Here is a 27,584-nt window from a genome sequence, read left to right on the forward strand (position 1 = left end):
TTTCTACTTTATATAAATAAATCTCTGCTATTAACTTTTAACTCAGCAGCATATAATCTTTATGCATTTCATAATGGCAGCAGTTCGTTCGTTCGTTTAAAGATTTCTTGCACCTACTGTATAGTGCAGGCCGGACCATACATTAGCAGCAGTTTACACAGACCCATTGTAATGAGTGACGACTGAAGACCCTCCAGCATGATCGGAAGCAGTGGCACACACCTGGCAAATGTCATCAAAGGTCATCCTGATCAAACGAATTTAAATTAATCAGATTCACCTGTCAACGTCTGGCCATTTTAGAACTACTCGTGATTCATCTCTTTCTCAACCTTTTAACTGCGAATTCGATACTTTGTATTTATTTTGGCGTACGTCAGACAATATTGCAATGCTCAAGAGACACCCTGAACACTGGAGATGTTAAAAAATATAATGATTAAGATTATGACTGAAAATAAGAAATTTGTTCTTTTATTCCAGCTTACGATCGACGATTTTATTCAGCTCCTTAGAACTCACTGCGATTAGAGGGTCAAATTTCAACACACATTTTACATGACCGTATATAGCCTATTACATTCCTGAGTGAACCTCATACATTCTCGTTCACTACGTTGATTACATTTCTGCGTTGTATTTACTGATTCCACACAGATTTTTTGAAAGCTTAGGAGCGACGTCGTGTACTTGATGAGATTATAAACCTTCATTTACCTTTCACTGCAATGACGATTTTATTTTTGCCATACTTAGATACAGTCTCCCGTGGTAAGGAGTTAGTACTGCTGATACTATTACCACCACCACCACCACCATTGCTTATGCAAGTAGTAGTAGCATTAGTAGTAACAGTAGTAGTCATAATCCCAGGCTCATCTGAACATGATCCTAGTGGACTACACGCAAAAGCTGTCCTTCTTCTGCAGTCCACCATCGATTTGTGTGGGGATACGAAGGGAAGTGAGGGACAAAGTACAACCGGACAGCTCCACCGGCTCGTCATATCGGTACCACCACCGCAAGACACAGGTGAAGGGGTCAAGAAGAAGCATAACTATACACGAGACATTAACGGTGGTATCCCTAAACGTTTTTTTCCCCATGTAGAGTCTTGGCAAGGAAATTAGCGAAAATTATGTTCTTACAAAATCCCTTCCCTTTGTGGGGCAGAATCTTTCCATCGAGCAGCGGAAATTGTTGGAACTTGATGGAATTCTTTGACACGCCTCTTAAAAAAATCCTTCGCAAGTTTTACGTGTTGAAAATTGGTTCATTGTCTTAAACATAATAAGGAATTTGAAGAAAGTTTCTGTATGATTATGTTAACATAATTCACATCGATATGATTATGCTTCATTGCTTATATGTACTGTATATATTACTAAAAATGTTACCCATGTTGAATAGCCAGACATAAACACAGCAGAGGCGCGCGTACTGACTACTTGGTTAATTCACACTGTTCAACTGCTCTGATAATTTATGATCTGACGCTGCCAAATCTTTCAACGTTAAAGTCAGAGTCACACGAAGATTTTGTTCTAGGAACGTTCTGTTTGGCAATTTGCCCGGAAAATAAAAAATCGTGACATGGTCGCATGTTTCTCTTTGTGTCTTTCAAAGCGAGGGAAAAAGTGAACGCCGCCACGTGAGTACTCGTATATGAGACGAAGGATAAACACGTGATTCTTTTACTACAGCAATAACAAGAATGAAACTAAGGCTGTTCTCGAAGCGTTATCATCACAGGATATGTCTATGAGTGCACGCCACTGTGGTCTTGGCTGGACTGGTAATTATGGCTGAATGCAAGCCAACAGTAATAAAGTAAATGGAGAGCCAGGGAATGGAGATCTATTGCCTACATAATGTTGTGCTTTCCTTTTCCAGCAAGGAAGACGTGTGTTACGAAGCATGTGTTCAAATCCAACACTCCGACATACCAACTGTAAGCATTATGGATCTTTTTAACTCAGTAGGGCTACCAAATCCCGAAATTTCCCCCCTTCTCTTCCAAGGAAATATCTAAAGTATACCGAAGTGAAAGAAAATGCCTTAGAAGGGAAGGAATGGTTTGTGGAAGGAATTATCAAGACAGATTAAGACAAAGGCTTACATGACTCACTCTGTTGAAAAAAGAAAGCTGATGTTGGCTAGAATGATACTTGATTCTTAGGCTTTTATTCTCGTCGGTTAAGGAAGCTTCCTAACACCTCTTTATTAGTGATTTATTTTTGGATATGGGTGGTTAATATCCTTTTGTACTTTATTTATGCAGAGTATGGAGAAATTGGAAGGATTCGTGTAACACAGAAGAGGACAGCAAGGTATGATTGTTTAGGAAATGATGTTGGGGAGCTTCCTCAATTGAGAGTATTCCCGACTATGAAAGAGTTAATGGTGACAGTATCAACACCCCCAGGCTCACATAGTCATTACTCACTACAAATAGTCTGGTGTTTGCTGGAGTTGAATACGCGAGTTGGCCGATCATGAAAAAGGGTTAAATATATATCTACAAGACGCCTCCGTTTGCCCAACACTGGAGTATTGTGGTGCGGTGTGGGACCCGGATTTTTACGTCTCCACACAAAAGGATTAAAACCTGATGTAAGTCCTCCGTTTCTTTCTTTCTTTCTTTTTTTCTTACAATTTCTTTTTCAGCTTGGCTCCATTCCTTTATTTCTTCACCAATTTGCTTCAAACTTTGCACAGTTGTTCCTTGGGCCAGTTGCTCCAGACTCTCTCTCTCTCTCTCTCTCTCTCTCTCTCTCTAGTTTTTTCAATACTTATTTAGGTTTTTTATGGTATTTAAAGAGTCAAACGTCAAGCCATAGACACATTTTGAGATCCAATTATTTTTGTATATTTACTGTACGAGGCAACCCTAGCACGTATTCAATATGGACGGTGGGTGTTAGCGCCGAAGTGGTGACATATGGAGATGTAAGAGGACTACTGGGCCTTGGGGATATGCCCTGGAGATAGGCCCTGAAGCCTTTGCCCAGAGTCGGACATATAAAAAAAGATGCGCAGAAGCAGATTAGTAGAATGTAGGTGCGTGGAGACCATCTTGCATTTCCTTGGTAATGTTGGCAACCTTGTATCCAGTATACTTCCTATCTAGAGACGTTTTTATTAGGCTTAGGAGGCTCTTTGATCTGATAGGGTTAGATATTGTTTATTCACCGGTTTTCTACTAGGGGGCTTACCAAAATTAAAGTTTGATAGCAGAAAGTTTTTTTTTTTTTTTTAATGAACGTCATCGCTGAGAACAGGTTAACAATAACAGCGCGGTTAATTACACACAGTTAACCAGAAATAGTAGGCATCATAACGCTACTGAACACCTTGTAGCACGTGTCGCCTCTCTCTCTCCCTCTCTCTAAGTGCAATTTTTGTCTCTAAATATCGTATGCTTAAGCCCTAAATCGCAAACTGGTAGTGTAAACCCTTAATTTTTTTATGGTCATGTATGGAAAGCCTGCGGTTTTTGCGTGTGGGTAGCCTGCATCCCATATTAAAGAATGCAGTCTGCAGCCACATGGAGGGGCCAAATGTGTTCCGTCTTCGTCATGTACTCTTATCGCAACAAAAAATAAATAAAGAAAGAAAGAAATAATAATAATAATAATATTAATAATAATAATAATAATAATAATAATAATAATAATTGGAGTGTGCATTTCCACTTTGAGCTTAAGGTCAAGTCACACATCGCGAGGCACCCATAAAACTGCAGACAATTTCTTTAACCTCTCACCCTCCAACGACTGAATATGGTCTGCTGGGCGAGGTTCTTCACTTTTTGTACAAATTATGTAAATGTATTATATTAACTTGCTTAAGTTATTCTAATTATGGACGACAGCTGACGTATATGGAAATGTTCCTGACTCGTCTGGTTCCCTTTCGTATATTGATGTCCCCTATATTAGGTTGTGCCTCAACCGACAGTCACCAGGTGATGAGTACAGGTATGTAATGTAGAAAGGCATTACATATCTGCAGTCGATGGTGTTCTGTTAGTCGAGGTATTTTTACCATTAGTGTAGGTCTAGCTATTTGTCTCTGTAGGATTTAGTATAGGTTAGCGATTTGTCTGTTAGGTGATTAGTTTTAGGGTCTTTAGATTAGTGTTCCTTTATAATATAAGGTATAAAAAATAAAAAACCAAGAAAAAATTAAAAAAAATAAAAATACAAAAAAAATAAATAAATAAATAAGATTAAAATTATTATATATATACTGTATATGTACGTTTGCATGAAAGTGTGTCTGTATGTATGCATGGAAGTGTGTGTGTGTGTGTGTGTGTGTGTGTGTATGTGTATGTATGTATATATATATGTTTGTATATATATGTATATATGTTTAAATGTATATACATATATATATACTGTATATACACGGCCTTAATAACCAGGGGCTTCGGCCCCAATGGTTGATAGGCCGGAAAAAAAAAAAAAAAAAAAAAAAATATCGCATTAGAAACCTCGGTGCTGGAGGGGTTACTGATGCTATATTATCTAACTCCTCCAGTTCGTAATATCTCTCCTGATCTATATAAAGTCCTCTGGAGATAGCAAGCATATAATTTAGCCTTTAATACAGGCCGGAATAACTGCAATGAAGGAATACATAGCGTCTGTTCGACCCCTCCGTTCCTTATTTTACCATGAAGACAAGTTTTTTTTTTTCAATTCAGGAAAGGCCTCTCATATTTCAGGGGATGATGGAGGTTTATCTAACTCATACAGGTCAAAATATCGTCAGGGGAAACCAGGAACATATAATAGAGAAAGTAACAGCAGTGCGGGTGTTATTATCGGCTGATCGAATCCCCCCTCGCCGAGTTCACTATCCTATTTCGAATCCTCTGAGTCTAACAGGCCAACGGATACGAAGCAGTACCGTCAGTTTAGAGCTGTCATTCACCGAAGTGAGATTTGATCCTGTTTCCCTGGGCCATTAGTGTAAAAGACGCCTTTTAATATATGTAGACTGTTAACTACATTCAATGGGATCGGATTTATTCTGAAGCGATAGGTAAGTTACACATAAACCCCCTCAGTCTGGTGACATTTTATTCCTACTACTTACAGACCATTTTATTCCAAAGCTAAATTAATAAAATCGTCTGAGAGTACCAAAAACAAATTAAAATGCATTATCTGATTCAAGAAGGTAGCTTTTCATGCTCTGACATACGCAGAAAACGGGATAACGTCAAATTCACGAACCCATCTAAATTACCCTCCTACACACTTAGTCGCTGCCCTGTAACAATAAAAGTCAACGAAATTATGTGTTGAATTTAACAGTGCTATTTTCTCTAGAATCACTGCAAACTGTCATAGTCCAGCTTAGGGTTGGTCACGCACTCATACTGTTTTGTTTATTATTGGTAAGTGTAAATGCTGTACTACATACTCGAGCAAGAATGGAGTTTAGCACCAGAATTTAAAGAGGGAAAAATGTGAATTTTCCGTACTTCAAACTTCCATAGAGACGTTGTTTGATATGGAAAGGTCATTATGTCATTATGCTTTTGTTGGAAAGGGTGAGCTCTCTTCCTGCAAAACATAGTATTTAAGAATTTATTTGCACAGTAATTTCCTGTTAAATCTGAGTCAAGGGGGGAAAAAGGCCAAGCAGACATCGTTATCTCCGACGTCTCCGTTTCTGAATGACCAAAAACAGGTTTGTTCTCAGTGCATCAGCATCAGGTTTGTCGAAATGCAGCGCCGAACTTTACGCTTGTGACTCCAGCTCTTCTGCACTATCTAAATTTTGACAGTGGAAGTGTGTGGTGGAGATTTTACAAATTTATAATCAAATTTCTGCTCTTGATTGGCCCAGAATTTATAAAGGCGCACTTCAAATTTTGTGATTGAGTCGGCATTAACTACACTCCGAGGCAAATCGTTCCAGTGGTTCACTAGACGATTAGGGAAAGAAAATTTTCGCAGGTTCGGTCATGCCCTGGTCTTGCATATCTTTTGGTAAATATTTCCTTTATTGCCGTTTCCTATTTTTTGGTGTTTTTTTTTCTTCCATTTGATAATTTTTTAGTTCATTTGAGTGTTTTGAGGCCTCATTTGTTGGGCAAATGAATAATAACCTTAATATGACTATAACAATCTTGTCCCCAATCTGAACCTTAACCTAACCTACTTTAACTGTACCTAATAATTTGATCTACTCTAACCAAACCTAACCTAACCTAACCCAGCCCAGCCTAACCTAACCTAACCTAACCTAACCCAGCATCCAGTTGGGAAGTTGAGAAACAAAATCCACCTTTCAGTATGTTGAGCAAGATTCGGTAATATTCATTTGCACACACACACACACACACACACACACACACACACACACACACACACACACACACACACACTATATGACAGCACAAATCCACTGGGTATGGTAAGATTGCCCGCTAAATAAACGGCAATAAAGGAAATAAATACCTATCTTTTTAGTATTCTCTCGAGTGGTAGTGTCCTCTCTCACCTTAAAGATCCCATCTGTGCAGTCACTCTCGTACTTGTTGCTCAGAATCTTGCAAGCCTCGATAAGGCCCCCACGTGATCTTCTGTATGACACTGTCGGGAGAGCCAATGATTTCAGTCTCTCTTCGTATGATAAATCTTGATCTCCGGGACTAACTTGGTTGACCATTTTTTTAATCACAAACCATTCTTTTCACTTTAGAAGATAGCCTTTGAACTGGAGGGGTTGGGTGCAGACTTAACCCCTTCAGTGAGCACCAGGAATAAGTTGAAAATGGCGTCACCCGGAATTAAGGAGTTAGTCTGGGCAGTGTCGTCAGGATATACTGAGAATAACTATTAATATTCAGGCCGCTATGGCTCACTCCCAGCTGAATCAAATCTAATGCTAGCTGGAATAAATTACTAGACATGTCCCGACCATGAGAGGGTTGATGATGACAGAATAAACAGGCTCATATCGAGAGAAATGCATGAAGGGATTAATTCAAACTGATTCTATAAAAACTCATCTGAAAATAAGGAAACCATTAGGGAAAGACGTGTCAGGGAAGAAATCAGGGTGAAAAAGTGTGAAAATCGGAGGAATGAAGGTGGAAAACGATAACAAGTGGAAGTGAAGTAAGGAGCAGATTGATAGAATATTATGAAAGGCTGATATATGGGAAAGGTGAATATAGTGGTGGATATGACTGGTTTTGGTGGCACAGAGAAGGAATGTGGTGCTGAGACGTGACACTGGCAGAGTGACGAATGCTGTGTTTACAAAGTCGTCAGGATATAGCGAAGGTAGCCATTAAATTCGGGCATCTATGACTCATGCCTGAATAAACTCTTTTAATACTAACTGGAATAAATACCAGCTTTGTTCCAACGATGGGAGGGTTCATGGTGGTACTTTGAACACCCAGATTCCTATAACCCACTCTCAGCTGAATAAAACTGTCTGGCTTTAAGGAAACATATCCAGATTCACAGCGAAAACCTACTCGTATTGTCTAGCGTTTACCTTTTCAGCGAGAGGTTTTATAATTATTGTTGTTGTTGTTATTACCGGTATTATTATTATTATTATTATTATTATTATTATTATTTTGCCGTACCAGTCGACTTTCTTCAGGTTACGAGTGATTTTGGAACTAGAGACATTGCGTGTCGTTATCAACCTCTTCAGTTCGAGAAGTCTTTCCTAAGCTGCATAAACAATTTTGGAGTTAGTAAGAGTTCATTGAAACTTATCTTGGTCGAGCAGTTAGAGTTCGTATTCTCGTCGGGTATGGAGGTTCCCTAACATATCTTCCTTAGCGATTTATTTTCCAAACTACCCATTAACCAAATTTTTTTCTCATATCTTTTATTGCCGTTATAGCTGCATAGATAACACATAGGAATATAGTAACGGAGCAGTATCAGGAATAAATCGGTAAGGAACAGGTGTTAGTAAGCTTCCTAACCACTCAAGAATACCGGCCAAGGTGTTAGTGTGGAGCTTTGAGTACACCAAGACACAGCTCACATTAACACTGTTACTCCTGCAGTGTGTAAAAGCTCCATCGTGCCAGCAACAGGTCTTGGCTGAGTGTAAAATCCTGGCCATGACCTACTTCCACGCAGGACAGGGTCAGAGGCTTAGCTGAATCTGTTGACTCTTCTGGTAGGCTGTTAGGTGAGGTGAAGTTAGGTGAGATGAGGTGAGGTGATGTTTAGGTTAGGGTATGGGAGGTTAGGCGAGTTAGTTAAGGTTATGTACGTTAGGGTAGGTTAGTTTAGGCAAGGAAAGCGCTTATGTACGTGAGGTTAGGGGTAGGTTAGGGTCGGTTAGATGAAGTAGTCAGAGAAGGTGATGTAGGTTAGATTTAAATTGGGCGAGGTTAGGTTAATTAAGGCTATGTAGATTCTTAGATTAGCTTAGGGTAAGTTCCATAAAGTTAGGTGAGGATAGTTTAGAAAAGATTGTGTGTTTGGACTGGCGAAGTTGAGTTAGATCAGGCTATTTAGGTCAGGGTAGTGTAGGTTAAATGAGGTTGATTTAGACAAGGGTATGTAGGTGGGGTTAGATTGGGTTATGCAGCTTGTGGTTAGGATTAGTTACATTAACTTAGATTAGGTTGTTGGATTAGATTATCTTAGATTAAGTTAGGTTAGATTAGCTTAGATTAGGTTATGTTGGATTAGCATAAATTAGCTTAGATTAGGTAAAGTTGGATTAGATTAGATTAGATTAGGTTAAGTTGGATTAGATTTGCTTAGATAGGTTAAGTTGGATTATATTAGCTTAGATTACGTTAGATTAGGTTAGATTTAGCTTAGATCAGGTTAGTTTCACGAGGAGTAGGAGCAAAGGGTTAGCTGAAACGGTGTACCTCATTCTAACTAGCTCAGTAGGATTGCTAACACTTCATCCTTATCACTGTATTTCTGATTATGACTTGGTAACCTCTGTAATCGGATGTTGTATTTTTTTTCTTTCTTTTTTTTTTTTTTTGCTATCTACTGACGATTTTACTCTACTTTTTCCTCCTCAGATTTATAACTTTCATGATCTTTTCTGTACAGGTCTCTCCTAAATTTCATAAAGGCGAAGAAAGATTGCCCAAAAAAACTAAATAAAAAAAAAGAAAGGTACGTCACTGGAATGGACTAGTCAATGATCTCTTATGGGCTGTTTTGAAATAAAAAAAAATAAATAAATAAATAAATAGCTGAGGTGGAGGTGCTAGACAGAGTGAATTTCTCGAATCCACTGACTTTCATATTATGTCTACTTCCTTCAGACGATTTTCTTCTTTTGGGGGAAGATTTGTCTAACTGAAGGGGTTACATGTCTTCCTAAATACATTCAGTGCAAAGAGCGTTTCCAAAGTAGGATGAAAGCGTCTGTAGGCTGTAAGAAGGAATTGTAAAAGGAGGTCACGGTATTAAACCTAGAAAACTGGAGCTGATAACGACAGATGTTTATGTTGTGATGTAGACTGTCTTTGTTGTTATTGGTGTGTGGTTATTGTTGCTGTTGTTTTGTTGTTGTTTGGGAGTATAGTAAATGCATCGGTACGTAATGCTTTTGTTTTTGTGGCCTAGCTGTATTTATTTCCTCTTATTGTTGTATAAAGTTGTAGTTCTTGCTTTCTTTACTGTTACATTAAAGCCCAGGGAAGCGGTGGTGGTGGTAGTGGGAGTGGTAGTAGTGGTAGTAGTGGTGATTGTGATGGTTGTGATGATGGTAGTGGTAGTGGGAGTGGCAGTGGGAGTGGTGGTGGTTGTGGCGGTGGTTGTGGCAGTGGTGGTGGGAGTGGTAGTAGTGGTGGTGGTGGTAGTGGTAGTGGGAGTGATGGTGATGGTGGTGATAGTGGTGGCAGTAGTGGTGGTGGTGGTGGTGGTGGGTTTGGCAGTGGCGGTGATCTTGTTGGTGGTGGTGACAGTGGTAGTGGTGTTTGTGGTGGTAGAGTGGTAGTGATAGTGGTGGTGGTGGAACTAGATACTCTTGTAATTACTCGTAAGACAATAGCGTGGTTTCAGCAGCAATAACCATACCATTCATACCAATATCACCCTTATGTATTTACACCCAGTTCAACCAGGAAGTAATGGTAGCCACAAAAGCCAATTGTGGTAGTTGTGGTAGTAATAGTGGTTGTAACGGTACATGTAAAGCCTCAACACCCGTACCACACCTCTTGTATGCTAAGCGATGTAGTGTTAGTGGTCAGTGGTGGTTGTTTGGTAGTAACACACACACACACACACACACACACACACACACACACACACACACACACACACACACACACACACAGCGAGCGCGGGTGTAAGAAATGTGTGAAAAAAGTAATGATACAAGTTGAGGAAGCGAACGAATTTAGAGATCGAAATGGATGTATGATGTACAGTATATATGAAATTGCACAAGGCAATGGTTGCATCTCTTTCTCACCTCGCTTCTTTACGGAATGGCACCATCCCACAGGTGTCCCACAGGTGTTTATGAAGCGCATCTCTCTCTCTCTCTCTCTCTCTCTCTCTCTCTCTCTCTCTCTCTCTCTCTCTCTCTCCATATATATATATATATATATATATATATATATATATATATATATATATATATATATATATATATATATATATATATGTAACTTGTGAGGTGGAGTTTAGAATTCGAAGGCTTGGGTGATTTATGAATGACTCTGTGGCTCATTTCACTGGGCATGCGGCCTGATAGATTTCTCTCTCTCTCTCTCTCTCTCTCTCTCTCTCTCTCTCTCTCTCTGGAATTAAGGTTGGGTTGATGATGATGATGATGATGATTCCCCCTGCAACCTGACGTAGTGGGGGGTCAGTCACGGTGGTAGTGTGGTAGCGATGGTGGTGGTAGTTGTGGTAGCGATGGTGGTGGTAGTTGTGGTAGCTATGATGGTGGCAATGGCGTTAGAAATAATCTCGTCAGAAAATGCAATCCAATATCCATAGAAATTGTAATATTGACGCCATAAACATTTTCTCTATCATTAACACCAGATTAACATATTAGGATGGGAAGATGGATGTGGCGATGGTAGTGATGATGGCAGTAGTGATGATGGTGGTGACTGATGATGATGGTGGTGGCTGTGGTGGTAGTGGTGACTGATGGTGATGGTGGTGACTGATGGTGATGGTGGTGGCTGATGGTGATGGTGGTGGCTGATGGTGATGGTGGTGGCTGATGGTGATGGTGGTGACTGATGGTGATGGTGGTGGCTGATGAGGATGGTGGTGGCTGTGGTGGTGGTTGTGGTAGTGATAGTGATGGCGGCAGTAGTGATGGTGATGGTGTTGGCAGCTTGAGTGTTGTTGATTGCGGTGGTGGAACTGTAACAATGGTAGTAGTGGCAGTATTGGTGACAATGATAGTGATGGCATTTTAGGTGATAATGGTGGTGGTAATAGTAGTAGTGGTAGTCAGTAGAAATAGTAGTAGTAGTAGAGTAACCCCGATCTTTTAGGACAACCAGACCCATTAACCGCAGGCAAGCAATCGCCCCTGTAAGACCGAACCATGCAGAGAACCGTTGTTTCCTTGGGGTGGACAGGCCTCACCACAGGAGGTCGCTGGGAAGTGTAGGAAGGTTTGGTTTAAGGATGGACACCACATTGCCCCTCTCCACCCAGGTAACAAGGGCATCATAGTAGGGTCCACATCACCCCGTATTGGGTTGTATGGTTACCACCCAGCGCTGTAAATAGCTTTGGGGGTTGCAGGAAAACATTAGTATTGTCACTCAGCGTAAGCTAACCCTAGGAATCAATAGGCAGCATTACATCGTGTGGATGATGATCAGCACCACCAGACTCCAAGTGGTGGTGGTATACCCGTGTTACTTTAACTTGGCCTAAAATTGCCGTCTCTCCGTCTTCAGTGCTGGTTTGATACCAGTAGATTAACACAGGAATATAAAGCTAGTCACAAATATCTGGTATGTAAAGAATTTAGACCGATAATACTGTCGTTTTTCGCCACTGACCTACGTGATATAAGCCGCAAAAGGACGAGAATCTAGGCCAAGTTAAGGTGAGAGAACCATAGTACAGTGTATGTGGTGGTAGGCGATGGTGGTAGCAGCTAACAGGATTCTTGGTGGTGATTGTAGTGGTGGCAGTTTTGGGGTGGTGGTGGTGGTGGTGGAAATTTGGTAATCATGATGGTGGATGGTGGCAGTGGAGGTGGTGTTGGATGCGAAAAAATAGTGTGTTGGTGGTAGAGGTGTGCTTTGGCAATGGTGGTGGTGGTGATAGTGTTGCTAGTGTAGCAGTGGTGGTAGTGGTGATGGTGATAGTGGTGGTGACTAGCAAGAGCGTTGGTGGTAATTGTGGTAGTAATGATGGTACTGTAATGGCTTGTACTAATGGTGGTGGTAGACAGAACTCAATCATGTTTTTGTTCCTGTTGGTGATGGTTGGGATTGTGGTGGTTGTGGTAGATCTAAAGAATGTTGTCTGTGGTGGTGAAAGTGTTGGTAAAAGTAACCATTATAGCTGGAGATCGTTGGTGGCATTGGTATAATGGTGGTAGTTGTGGTGGTGGTGATGATGGTTGTGGTGATGATGACAGTGACAGAATATTGTTAGTAGTAGTGGTGGTGGTGATGGTTGTGGTGATGGTGGTGATGGTTGTGATGAACGTGGTAGGTAGAAAGCATGCAGATGGTAGTAATAGTGGCAGTAGTAGTGGTGGTGGTGGTAGTGCTAGTAGTGATGATGGTGGTAGGCAGAAAGAACATTGGTGGTTGTGGGTGATGTGAACGAGCAGCCATATTGTACATCACACATAAAAATGATGATCCCACCTTTACCCCGCTTTATCCACCACCACTGCAGGCCCAGGGTGGTGGTGGTGGTGGTGGTGGTGGTGGATGTTGGTAGTTGTGGTGGTGGATGGTGGTGGTGGTGGTGGATGTTGGTAGTTGTGGTGGTGGATGGTGGTAGTGGTGGTGGATGTTGGTAGTTGTGGTGGTGGATGGTGGTGGTGGTGGTGGATGTTGGTGGTAGTGGTGGTGGATGTTGGTAGTTGTGGTGGTGGATGTTGGTAGTGGTGGTGGATGTTGGTAGTTGTGGTGGTGGATGGTGGTAGTGGTGGTGCATGTTGGTAGTTGTGGTGGTGGATGGTGGTAGTTGTGGTGGTGGATGGTGGTAGTTGTGGTGGTGGATGGTAGTTGTGGTGGTGGATGGTGGTAGTTGTGGTGGTGGATGGTGGTAGTGGTGGGGATAGCGGTGTTAGAGTTTATATTATCTTGCCTTTAAACACCAGACAGTTGGAGCTGATACTAGTGGTGAATGGTGGTAGTTGTGGTAGTAATGATGGCGGTGGTATTGTTGGCGGATGGTGGTAGTAGTGGCAGTTGCGATGGTGGTAGTGGTGGCATTAGCAATGGTGGTAGTGGTGGTAGTAGTAACGGTAGTAGTGGTGGTAGTAGCGATAGTGGTAGTGATGGTTGCAATGGCGATGGTGGTAGTGGTGGTCGCAATAGCGAGGGTGGTGGTGTAGGTGGTGGAGTGCAGCGATGGGTGGATGATGGTGGTAGTGGTGGTGACAGGGATGGTGGTATTTGTGGTGACAGGGATGGTGGTAGTGGTGGTGACAGGGATGGTGGTAGTGGTGGTGACATGGATTGTGGTAAAATTGATAATCTTGCCCATACCCAGCACCCTAACAGCAGGGGTTGGTGGTGGTGGTGGTGGTGGCGGTGGTGATGTTAGGAGGTGATGTAAGTGGTGGTAAGAGCGAGCTAGAATTTTAACACCTTACTACGATAATGTCTTTTGCCGCAACTACAAGGGCGGCCAAGTACGGTGTTTGTCCCTAACCGTGTCACTCGCTATCACCGTACATCTATTTTTTTTATAGTGAAATCTGGCAAGTTGTTACCGTAGAGTTTTATGAGCGTCCTGCTTGGGGTGGGAGGTTGTTGTTCAGTGATGGGGGTTATTTGTGTGTCTGTTGTGTGTCTGAGGCGATTTTGGTCAACAGAGGGGCGGGTGGTGAACAGAAGGGCTGTCTGGGATGAGTCTGAGGTATGCCTAAGGGGTGCATCCAAGGACAAAGGACAATTTCAGGGATGTCTTGAGAAGGTAGATATGGCTGGGGTTGGTGCGACTACCGTAGGTAGGAAAAGGGCATCTTTAGCCTGTAGTCCACTGGGTACACATTTCAGATGACCTACTACTACTACTAATAATAATAATAATAATAATAATAATAATAATAATAATGCATACAGTAGATGGTTTTCATCTGAATCAACTCGTCTGGTGATGACAAGAGTAAAACAAGATGTCTTCGTAGTGAACGGGATAATCTTGCCATTATCCACCATACAGCACAAGTTTGTGGTAGTGGTGATGTCTGTAGGTGGTGGTGGTGGTGGTGGTGGTGATGGAGATGTCTTGTAAGTGGTGGTGGTCGTGGTGGTGGTGGTGATGGAGCTGTCTTGTAAGTGGTGGTGGTGGAGATGTCTGCTGGTGGTGGTGGTGGTAGTGGTGGTGGTGGAAATGGTAGTGGTGACGGTGGTGGTAGGTGAATGGAAATAAAAGTGTCGCTTCTGGCTGATCACAGTAAACACAATAAAACACAAGTTATCCTCTTGTGTTTATTGGTGGTAGTTTGTGAATGGCGGTAGTAGTGGTAGTAACGATTGTGGTAGTTTGAGTGATGGTAGAAGTGGCAGTAACGACTGTGGTAGTTTTTGTGAGTGGTGGTAGTAGTGGTAGTAACAAGACGTGATCCAAACTGTAGAAGGTAATGATGGTAATGGACAGGGATAGTGGTAGTGGTGATAGCAGCGATGGTGGTAGTGGTGATAGCATCGATGGTGGTAGTGGTAATAGCAGCGATGGTGGTAGTGGCGACAGCAGCGATGGTGGTAGTGGCGACAGCAGCGATGGTGGTAGTGGTAATAGCAGCGATGGTGGTAGTGGTAATAGCAGCGATGGTGGTAGTGGTGATAGCAGCGATGGTGGTAGTGGTAATAGCAGCGATGGTGGTAGTGGCGACAGCAGCGATGGTGGTAGTGGTAATAGCAGCGATGGTGGTAGTGGTAATAGCAGCGATGGTGGTAGTGGTAATAGCAGCGATGGTGGTAGTGGTAATAGCAGCGATGGTGGTAGTGGTAATAGCAGCGATGGTGGTAGTGGCGACAGCAGCGATGGTGGTAGTGGTAATAGCAGCGATGGTGGTAGGCAGAAAGTGAGTTGCATGTGACAGATGTAAACCACCACATGTAACAAACATGATCCCACCTTTACGCACCTGAGTAGCTGATAGTGGTGGTGTGAACGGTGAATGGTGGTAGTTGTGGTAGTGGCGATGGTGGTAGGTGGGTGTCAGTGCTAGAGGGTAATGTGGAAATGAACTCTTCACACGTAGCACTAATCATCCCATCTTAATCCACCAAACAGTAGCAGCTAATGATGGTGAAGTTGTATCTCTCTTAATAAGCTCCGTCTTACTGTTCTCTCAATTTTGTGTTTTCCTGGACCTTATACTCTTTTTACTACAACTTGGCCTAAAGTTGCCACCTCTCCATCTTAAGTGCTTACTTTTAACAATAGATTATCACTGGAATATGGTGTTAGTCACGAAGAAGTGCTATGGGAAGGATGCAAAGCTGCAAAAAAGAAGAAAATCTAGGTCAGGTTGAGGAGAAAAGAGTATAGCATCGTTTATCTTTGAGAAGAATGATGATGATGCCGATGATGATGACTGATGATATTTTCCTACCGACATTGCAATCTGGTAGTGGTGGTAATTTCGACAGTGGTGGTGGTAACTGAAGTAGCGGTATTGGTTGTAGTGTTATGATGGTTACGATATCACTGTAGTAAAAGTTGAGTGTGGTGGTGACAGTAATGATAGGAGTGATGTTGATAGTAGTAGTAATAGTAGTGGTGGTGGTTGTGGTAGTGGTGGTGGTAGTGATAAAAGTGCAAGTGGTAGTGGAAAAAGTTTTGGTGTTTGCGGTTGATATGAGCGAACATTTATACTCTACATAAAAACCATAATGCCCTTTTATTTGCCAGCACTACGAGCTGCTTGTGGTGGTATGATACGGGCCGTGGATGGTGGTAGCGATGGTGGCGGTGGTGGTGATGGTGGAGATAATAGTGGTGCTGATAGTAGTGGTGGTGGTATCAGCGGTAGTATTGGTGATGATAGTAGCATTGTAGTGGTGGTAGCAGTGATGGAGGTAGTGGTAAAGGTGGTAGCTGTGGTTATGGTTGGTTGGTTGGGAGTAGCTTCAATCCATATAGTGATGCTACATAGCAGTTACTTTTTTTTTTTTAGTGGCGAGTAGCTGTTGTGCACTACTTTTATTAAGAGTAGTACAGTACAAAGTAGCCAAGGTAATTTCTGTAGTATTCCAAACGCTGCTTCCTACTCAGTCGTGTTGTTAGTCGAGAATCGGACAGATCTGAGTCTGGAGAGCGCTGGACACCAGTGTTGTGTTGGTAGGGTTGCCATCTGGTAGTAGGCATGTCCAAACTGTGGCGACCTTGATAATGAAAAACGTTTTTAGTAATGAAGGAACATGGCTTGGTATTAACCTTAAATTTCTTGATAGTTATGTCTGTACTATGCATATATTTTTTTTTTCATTCGAGGTACTGCAATACATTTTCTGTGCATATTATTAACAACTAGTGTTTGCCTGCAATCATTTATGGGACTAACTAATAGCCTTTCCATCTCAAAATGTTTGCAAATACCATAATTTTTGTTTCCATAACATTATTCAGCCCACAATAACCATTTCGGACCAAAATGTTGAAAACAAAAGAATTTACGTATATTTTTGCGAGTCGCTGTTTTCGATTTTTGCCCCGTCGCGTCGTTCGCGATCGCCATTTTTTTTTTTTATGCACCCTAAACTTATACCCGACCTAATACAAAAAGGATCAGGACGATATTTATTACCGCTCCCGTGAAAGAAACGAACACACACACACACACACACACACACACACACACACACACACACACACACACACACACACACAGAATGACTATATTATTTAGATTTACACTAAACGATAATCTGTCTTCACATAAAAATATATAAATATAATCTATATAGTATACACTGTATATTTATTTATTTATTTATACTTAACTGCGTAAATATAGGACTAATAAGAGACTAATTTGGTAATAAACTCTGAGGAATGTGGTAATTCCTGTGAATGAAAATTTTATTCAATAAATGTTATTTGGGTTACAGTAAATGAAAACTATAACCTGCATATATGATGTACTTTACTGATATAAACATCAGTTCCAGGTGCCGGTATATAATTACTGCAGTAATATCTAAATAAATAAAACAAACCTTTCTGTATTTAAAGTAGCGGTAACTGCTTGAGTGGTGGCAGTGCACTATTAGAAAAAAGAAATAGTTGTGGTAGTAATGACAATACATATTGATCCAAGGAGTGGTAGCGGCAGTGCCACTACTTTCAGCAGATAGTGCACACAACACTGGTGGCAGCGAGAGTGGTGGTAGCAATAGTGGCGGTTGTGGTTGGTGGCAACGAGAGTGATGGTAATATTGGTGGTTGGTGGAAATAGTGTTGGTTTGGCAAATATTCCCCTCTTCTACTTTTAACTTTCTTCTGCTGGTTATTCTTAAGCTGAGAGAGGTTTGGTATGTTTCTCCGTCCTACTGTTTCCTCTCTTGTGTCTGTCATTTGCCTCACCTGCCTAATATTCCTAGGCTTGGCTTATATTTCTACCCATGGCTGATTATCTTTATGATGCCATAAGGGAAAGTGACTGCATACCATCAAGTGTGCAGTAGACGCAGTAGAATAGTACGCCAGATTTTTTTTTTTTTTTTCCTGACTATAAAAAACCATAATCCTGTTTTCATTTGCTAACAGTGTAAGTGAACAGTTTATTCATAAATATTCGCCCAAAGAAAAAACGCGATAAACAACAAGAAACCATCAATCACCTGTGTAAAGATAGTTTTTTGATCGAGTGTACAGGTGGTGGATGGTGAAGATATGGTGGTGGCAGTAGTGGTTGAAGATGGTTTGGTGTTTGACATCGACATGAACGAATATGCGTTGATACAACTTTTTTTTTTTTTTCATTTTGCACATTTATTTTATGTATTTGCTTATTTTCGTTTTATCTTTTTTGCCAACAGTACGAGTTGGTGGTAGCGGTACGTGCTGTGGATGGTAGTGGTGGCAGTGTTGGTGAGGGCGAGGCGAGGGTGTTGGTGCGTGTGGTGGATGTGAACGAGTATCCGCCAGTGTTCCCCTCGCCACTACACCAAACACAGATCACCGAGGAGGACGACAGCGACCTGCCTAAAACTATTCTTAAGGTTAGAGGTTTTGTTTTTGTCCAGCGATTTAACGTTTCTAACTGTACTTCTGTTACAGACTATATTTTCTTCAAGTTAGGAAAGACTTATAGTAGTGAAAGGATTAATGAAGGCGATATCTAAACTCCAATTTAGACAGTCTCATAAACATTAAAATCCCATGAAGGAAGTAGGAGAAAATTAGAAATAAGTCAGTGGAGTGAAATGGTTAATCCTCTTCAGTGTCATGGCCAAAACAAGTCTGAAGGTGAGAACTACTTTTATCCACTTACGATATTGAGTGTTCTAGACGTCTGGCTCACCCTTTCTGCTTTGATCCATGTACGATTTTAAGAATTCGTCTGCGTCACTGTCTCTCCTACCATCCCTTTGCGATTTTGAGTTTTTTTTCACCACCACCACCACCATCATCATCATCATCATCATCATCATCATCATCACCACAACCACCACAACCACCACCATCTTTACCCTCTTTCCCATTTGCAAGAGGTGGGAGAGATCCATCCGCAGGAACAGAGAGAATATAAATATGATAACGAACAAGTGTGCTTAGTCAATGTGCGCCAACATCCATTCACTTTTCATTCAACCCTTCGAAATTCTTGGCGCCATCTCACATGCCAAAAGATCTTCACAAATTTCGTTTTATTATTCCTGTGAGATGGAGCTATTCCCTCGACTACCCGATAATTAAGGAAAATGCAGTCCTTGTTATGTGCATCGCCGTACGTACTTCATCCATCCATTTTAGTCCCATGTTAGTTCCTTCACTTCCTCAACTTCCATCCTTCCATCTCCCAGTCTATTTCTGCCCCATTAAGAGCATAGGAGTCCGGCGTTAGGCTATTCAGTCCCAAAATTTAAGGTGAGAATAACCAGACTCACTCGCCCCTCAATGGCATAACGTGCGCAATAAAATCCAGCCACCCCTCGGAGGTAAACTCTTACGGGTTCTTTAACTTCCATAACTTGCTTATTCACACGGTCACTTACGTTATCCATCCTTCTTATTCTTGGTCTTCCACACCTCCTCTCACCCTCAGCCTGAATTGGATGACTATACATTTATCACCAACAGATTTGCATCCATTCTCTCCATGTAACCAATTCATCTAATCACATTCTCTTCCGCGTTCCATTTACAGATATCCTTGCTCAGTATCCGTTGCAGACACATACAAATCTTATCCTATCCACCATACGCAGTCCAAATAAGAATACATTACTTACCTGTCCCTCTTCCACTGATATCACTCTTGACTTTTGACCCTCATGCCATTCCAAAATCTCATACGTGAATAAGAGCACTAATACACTTTACTATAGGCATCCTGATGCCTTTGCACTCTATGCCGTATTAAGCCTTTCATAACACCAGCCACAGTTACTTCCCTGGATCAGTCTAGTTTTCACTCCATCATACATTTACCTCTGTTTTTGCCACAGCATCTAAATATTTAAACTCTTCCATTACCTACTTCCTGTCTCTTTTATTCACCAACAGAGCACTTGTGAGTCATCTTCTCTCTCAGCAGCCATCACTTAACTCATATCCACTCTACTCCGTTCACTTTACCTTGCCCCAAATTGCCATTCCTCCATCTTGAATGCTAAAATATTATGCCAGTCACGAAAAAGTGCAACAGAAAGGATGTACAGCCACAGTATTGTCTTTTTCTGTCACTGAACCACATGATATAAGCTGCAAAAGGATGAAAATCTGGCCCAAGTCAAAGTGAGTGATTTATGGTATTTACTTTCCGACCTTTGCCTCTCACAAACATTTACAAAACCCCGAACCAATCCATAACCATTGGATATCAATTGTAGTCCAGTCAGGTCGCTCTGGTTAAACATCCCCTTCCCTGAGTCCCATTGGTTTATTCTATTACCTCCAGACGATTTTATTCATCATAGTGGAGACTTTTGTAGCGAAGGAGACAGTGAAAGGTTTGGCTCAACCCGTAGTCTCCTCTAAACCGAATCATCTCTAAGCTGAATACAGTCGTCAGGAGGAAGCAAGAATAAAGTAAAGGATGTCATCAGGTTAAGGTGGTCAGATTCAGTTCAGAATCAGTTCAGGATTAATCTACACCAGTTAGACTATTCCCGGGCAATATATGTGCTACCAAATCCAATATTACCACTTCAAGTCCAATAAGGCCTCGCATCAGCCTCCTCGGGTCATTTCAGGTCAGGTTAGGCCAGTTCAATTCTAGTTAGATCCATTGGGGTTCAGATTGTCCCATTCAGGTTATATAGATGTACTCAAAGGTTTCATATTCACCCAGTTCAGTTGAGGGATGTTCAGTTGCAGTTAGGACCATTCATATCTATTTCGGTCCATTTAGGGTCTTTACATTCATTCTGGTTTATTCAGAGTAGTTCAGGTACAGTCAATCCATTCGGGCCATCTGGGACGTAGTCTTGCTTGTATACTTCATTTAATCAGTGTCCAGGCTCTGAATGATTAGTTAAGCCTTCTATCACTGTTGATCTTTTATGTCGCTTCGGACTATTAAGATCAATATAACCTCAAGAAACCAAGGATTCTCAATATCCTAATACCCTCCAATTAGGTATTTAGAGAATGAAAAGCTAGTTTTTCAAATCACGCCTCTATCCTTACAGACTGGTAGAATGCATCACACAGAATAAGAACACAGAGCTCACTACCTTCGAAGAGGAAAATGTAAATGTTGAGGGAGCTCGTAATATTTACCTCAGAGGCAGCAGAAAAGGCTGAACGAGTGAGACACACCTCGGTCGTTATACAGTAACCCTGGTTTTACTCTACCCCGCCAGACCGGATATAGGATTTAACGAACACTTTGACGTCCCCGAACAAACCGTCGTACATACCGGATGCCATCCTGTAAATGGGAAAAAACACGCAAACCTTCCAAACAACTCTGGCCTACAGGATCAGATCAGATAGCTTCCCACGTGGGGGGTGACTCAGAACGTAGTTACCAACACTGCGGCGGTGGGTTTTTTTCCACCCGCTTGGGCTAGTCATCAAGAAGTGCTATAACAATGGTGTGAAAGTATGGGCCATGTAAGTGTAAAATGGGTATAGTTTTCACTTTTAGCACTATAAAATGTGTCTCACTCATTTGTTTTCATAATGTGCTTGAAGTCCCACTCCAGGGGGGACCATCGGATTTAACCAGATTATCAGCTTTATCGGATCAGGTTTCCCCCAGTTGATCCGATATAGAGACGGTCTACTGTATAATCGTTAGACTTGTGTAAAAATTGTGCAGTAATCACGCCAGAACTACAAATAACAAAATATTTTCGAGAGGTACCAACTGAAGTGAAATGTGTAAATTTACTGTTATATATTACATAATACTTTCACCCAGATCATCTATGACTAATTTATGCTCACAAAATACCTTGAAAATCATACACAGTTACATACAAAATTATCGCTAAGTTATATAAATACTTCCATTTCAGTCGGTTATCATAAATCATATTTTATTGTCGAAATCCTAATAATGCAGTTAGGAAGGCGAACAAAGTCAGTATGCACCAACTGTTTCCACGTGAATGAAGTGGTTGGCCGAGTCAGGAGGGGTTGAGAGGGGCGATTGTTGGCATGTAAATTGGAACCGCGGACCTTCAAACAGTAGCATGAAAGGCCACAATCAAAATATACCTAGCTCACATTTCTGCCTCGACTCTTCATGCGCCTCCCTCGACATGGAGTAATTCAGTCAATATACATAGATTCAGGTCATACCCTTGAAGGAGTTTGTCAAAAATCAACCCATTGGGGGCAATAGATTAAGATATAAAAATTCCGTTATTTCAGGACATGGGTGGACAGATGAATCAGCTGAATGGGGTAAGATGGTGGTGGGTGGTGGGACCTGCCTGGAAAGTTTTTTTTTTTTTTTTTTAATGCAAGGATGAAGGAGCCAAAGGTCAGGAGCCCGCAAACGGTTCCTTACAAGAAAAAACGAAAACAATTAATCATAGAGCCAAATTCAAGATCCGTTCCTTTCGAGATGCCTGGACACACTGCGTTTGAAAGACCAGAGTTCATAGCAAGTAGGAAATACAAAGGGAGACAGTTCCAGAGTTGACCTGTTGCATAAATGCAGGACTGGGAGTAATGGTTACCTCTTGCATTAAAGAGTTGGACAGAAAAGGGATGAGAGTTTGTTGCTAGATGGGTGCTACGCGCCCGTCGTAGAGGTGGAGGGATGCAAGCAGATAGTTCAGAGGAGCAGTGACCATTGAAGAAGCGATAGAAAAGAGATAGAGATGCAACAATAAGGCGAAGAGACAGAGGTTAAAGGCAGCCAGTAAGAGGTGGAGAGTTAATGAGACGAAAAGCCTTTGACTCCACGTTGTTGAGAAAAGCTGTATGTGGGGAGCCTCCCCACACATGAGAGTTGTACTCTACACAGGGGCGAATAAAATCCGTATATAGAGTCAACAACTGCAGGGGTACAGAAGGTATGGAGTCGGCTTAGCACACCTAATCTCTTGGAAACAGATTTTACAAGAGATGCAATATGATTATTCCATTATAAATCTCGAGAGAATGAAACCCCAAGCATGTCTGAAGATGATGCAGGATTGAGCTGGATATTATTCATTAGTGGGTACTCCTGTGGAAGATTTTGACGGGTTAATAGGTGCAAGAACTGAGTGTTTGATGCATTAAAAACAACAAGATTACTTTTACCCCAGTCAGAGATTCGAGCCAAGTCAGACATTAGGTGTGTCATAACCTCATCCCTAGTTTGTTGAAGTAATTGCTATGATGGACACTGTGGGAAGTGAATGGAAAGGTGAAGGGTGGAATCATCAGTGTACGAGTGGATAGGGTTAGATGTACAGCTTAGAAGGTCATTGATGAATAAAAGGAAGATAGTTAGTGATAGGACAGTGCCCTGAGGGACACAACTATTGATAGGTCTAGGAGAAGAACAGGGGCCATCTACAACAGCAGCTATAGAACAACGAGAAAGGAAGCTAGAGATGAAGACAAAGATAGGATAGAAACCGCAAGAGGGCAGCTTGGAAACTGAAGATTTATGCCAGACTCGACTCGATTGAAAGCCTTTTAGATGTCAAGTGTAATGGCAAAGCTTTCGCCAAAATCCCGAGAGGAGGATGTCCTCACAATCAGCAACTCCAAAGTGCCACAACTGACGTATCTTTGGAGTGTCCACAGGCCATACTGGAGCAACAGGATAGGTTAAAGTCATAAGGTTGTGATCGAAGGAGCCCAATGGAGAGGAAAGATTAACAGTATAAGCAGAAGGATTAGTTGCAAGGGAGAGGTCGAGTATGTTGGAGTTCTCTCCAAGGCAATCAAGGATACGGGTAGGGTGCTGTACAAGCTGCTCTAGGTCATTAAGGATAGAGAAGATGTAGGCTTGTTCACCAGGTGGATCAGTAAAAGGAATGGAGAGCCAAAGGTGGTGGTAAACATTCAAATCTCCTAAAATGGAGATTTCAGAAAAAGGAGAAATAGATAGGATGTGTTCATTCGTAGAAGTAAGATAGTCAAAGAATTCGTCTTAGCAGAATTAAGGGATAAGTAAACAGCACAGATATATTTAATCAGGGATTGACAGGAAAGCCGAAGCCAGAAAGTCGAGAATTCAGAAAAATCGAGTTCAGGAACACGAGAGCAAGATAAGTTGTTGCGCACATATACACAACAGCCACCTTTTGCTTTGAAATGAGTATAGAGGAAGTAGAAGAATACAGGGAAAGGTTTGCTGTCAGTTGCCTCAGACAGCTGAATCTCTGTTAGGAAGAGAAGGTGAGGTTTAGAGGATGAGGGGTGGTGTTCAACAGAGAAAGTTAATGGAAAGGCCGCTAATGTTGCAGAAATGAAGGAGGAGTCAGACAGTGGTTCCAGGCATCTCGCTGGGTCGTCGCCGGGATAGAGGCGGATGGTGGGGGCATTTATGGTCCCCCCACTCCCCTGGGGACTAAGACGCTTGATTATGAGACGCCATTATCGTTGAATTTTGAATAGGAAGTGTACTGTTGTGTGTAATGTGCATGTAATTTGGTGTTGACAGAGAAACTTGTATTGGAGAGTATGCTGGCCAACTCTCTGTGTTGCTGAAACACTGAAAAAGTTCTGCAAAAGGGGATGGTCAGGAACTAGTCCTGAGGGCTGATGAAACGGGAGCTTCAGCACTCCTTGTCAACAGCTTTCCATCCACCGAGGGAGTACCGCCCTGCTCGATTGGTGCTACAGTCTACTCCTAATAAAGCTGGACACTGTAGGTAGGCCGGCAAAATACAAAGCAAAAGTAAAGGAGGAGGATTTTGGCGGGGTAGGCAAAAGGAGTGAGTAGGGTGAGCTAAAATGGTGGCTGGTGAAGGAAAAGGGAGGGAAGAATACATCCTTTGAAAAAATAGCAGTGTATTTGAAGTGGCATTCACAGTAAGAAGGTTTGTCACAGCGTCTCTTAAGGGTTGAGTGTTGGAGGGATGGAAATAGTCGGGGCGGGTAGATACTGAAGAACAGAATGGATAGGATGATGGTCACGGGGCGCGGCTGGGGTAATACACTCTGTGAAGATGAACGCTATAGGTTGGTTAATATGACAGAGCATATTCCAAAAACAGTTATAGCAGAAAAATATCCAAAAATAGAACAACAACCAAAATATCAATGACATGCTTGAAAGAGAACAACAAAAAATAATGACAGCAGCAATGTCAAAACAACAATGGTAAATAACAAAACAACAGACAAAAGCAAGAACAGCAAGACCTCTGTGAAAAACAATAAGTCAGAGATAAAAACACAAACAAAAATAACAAAAATATCGACAAAGACAACAGCTACAAAACCATAACAGCACCAGCCAAAACAACAAAACAAGAGTAGCATATAGAACAGCAGCAAAAAGGGCACACAGCTTTCTCATATATCTGTCATCTCAGGACGGGGGTAAAAATCCATGACATTTGGCGACCAGGTAAAGCGGACGATGTTACACGTTTCTACCTAGACATGACACCTCTATTCTTCCTCCCCCTCCCCCTCCTCCTCCTCCTCCTCCTCCTCCTTTCTTCTTCTTCTTCTTCTTGCTCTTCTTCTTCCTCTTCTTCCTCTTCCTTTTTTCCATCTACTTCCTTTTTCCCCTTTCTTCTTTCTCATCTTTTTCCTCTTTTCTCTTTGTTTTCTTCTTTTTCCTCTTTATTTTCTTTCTTTTTCATCTTTCTTTTCCTTCTTCTTTTCCTCATCCTTTTCCTCTTTCATTCTCCCCTCCCTTTTTCTCTCTCTTTCTCTCTCCTCCTGCCTCTCCATTTTTCTCTCCATTGCCTCTTTTTTTCTCATTTTCCTCTCGTTTTCCTCCTTTTCTTCTTTTTTCCTCTTTCTTTAATTTTTCCCTTTCTCTCTTTTTCTCTCTCTCTCTCTCTCTTGCTTTTCGTCTTTTGGGAAAACTCTGATTACTGCCGAGTTAAAAAAGAAAAAAAAAGGGGGGATGCAGCCTTTATGTGCATCTCTGTATATTCCAGACAAAATGATGGTGCACTGGATAGCACATCCAACCTGCACCTGGACAGACTCGGGTTAGATTCCCTGGCCGGTCAGACTCGTAGACAAAATCGGTTACCCAGCAGTACAACCGAGGATCTGAATGTAATATTGATGTGTTTCGTGTTCTTGGGGAAAATTACGACTTGGTATAAATTGTTTGCCTTAACGTTAACGACCCTCTTATTATTATTATTATTATTATTATTATTATTATTATTCCTCCTCCTCCTCCTCCTCCTCCTCCTTTTCCTCCTCCTTCTCTTTCTCTCCTTCTACTTCTATTTTCTTCTTCTTCTTTTTCTACTTCTTTTTCTTTCTTTCCTTTCTTTCTTCTGCTTCTTCTTCTTTGTCTTCTTTTTTCATCCATACTTTTCGAATATTCATCAGTTCTTTTACTCCATCGTCCATTGCATCACTTCAAAAAAACACAGCCATCCATCTTCTTGGCTTTCCACTCCCTCTCCTCCCCTCAAACTCACTCATATACACCCATTTCACAGCCCTGTCCATACCCATCCTCTCAGTATGACCAGACCATGCAAGCACACTTTGTTTTACCCTTTGATCAATAGACGTGCCCACCTCGCCTCTTCCACGCATCCCTACGTATCTGTTCTTATCCAGCCTATCCAATCTACATACCAGCCCCAGCAGTCAAGTTAACTTATATACACGTTCATATGTCATCATCTCGCTGTTGATAATCACTGTCCATTATGAAGGCATGCCACAGCTCTCACTCAGGGTTGGTGTGATGTTGTTAGCGGGGATATCTTTATGGTATGTACTGTACGTGGGTCGTGTAGAAAGTCAGTGAAAGTCATTTTTTAGCGAAATTCATATAAAAATTCTGTCTCAACCGCAGTATAGGATCGAACTTGTGTCCTTCAGAACAGCAAACATCACTAAACACTTAACCACCACCAGTTCACCATGACAGGGCATTTACTGGCTATGATAAAGGTGTGTGGATGGTTTTGTCAGATAAGGAGGTTCCCTAACACCTCTTCCTTAAGGAGGTTCCCTAACACCTCTTCCTTAGCGATTTATTTTTTTTCATATGGCTGGTTAATACCCTTTTTCACGTTATTTATGGAGAGTATAACGATGTTTGAAGGATTTATATAACAGATGAAGACATAAGGTGTAATAAGTCAAATAAGCCGCTTAGGGAAAGGTGTTAGGGAGCTTCCTTAACAGATGAGAATACGGCCTAGAGCTTTAAAAATTAGCAGGTTGGCTTCTCCCTTAACCCCTTCAACCCGGCGACTTATTCCTTAGGTTATTCTTGCTTTTTATAGACGAATAATTTAACTTAGAGGTGCTTCTTGTGGTGAGGGGTTACTTAGGGCCGGGTCGAACTTCACCAGCTCCGGAAATCTCCCTAAGCTGAGTAATATTGTCTAGTGGTTAGAAAAATAGAAAACATTGGAATTAAACAGATATTTGATAGAATATAAAATAGTATAGAATGGAACAGTATAAATAGTAGAAAACAGTACAACATAAAACACGTCATCGGAGTGCAGGCTTGAAGCGTATTGTGCCTGTGAACTAGAAAGCATGCAGGAAGCGCATACCTCCCCCAACTCCAATAGAATTTAAGATTTATTGCTGTAATTCCTCTCTCCTACCAGACTTGTACAGTCTTACGTAATCAGT

The 27,584-nt window shown here is 41.6% G+C and overlaps 1 pseudogene; it reads left to right on the forward strand.

Moving 5' to 3' along the window:
• The window catches only part of LOC145398724 (putative neural-cadherin 2), a 210,929-nt pseudogene that overhangs the window by 55,179 nt on the left and 128,166 nt on the right, over positions 1–27,584 (forward strand).

The sequence above is a fragment of the Coenobita brevimanus genome, chromosome 46, assembly GCF_032717465.1.
Source record: "Coenobita brevimanus isolate Jiangsu-jjx chromosome 46, ASM3271746v2, whole genome shotgun sequence".
In the NCBI taxonomy this organism is placed as follows: Eukaryota; Metazoa; Arthropoda; class Malacostraca; order Decapoda; family Coenobitidae; genus Coenobita; species Coenobita brevimanus.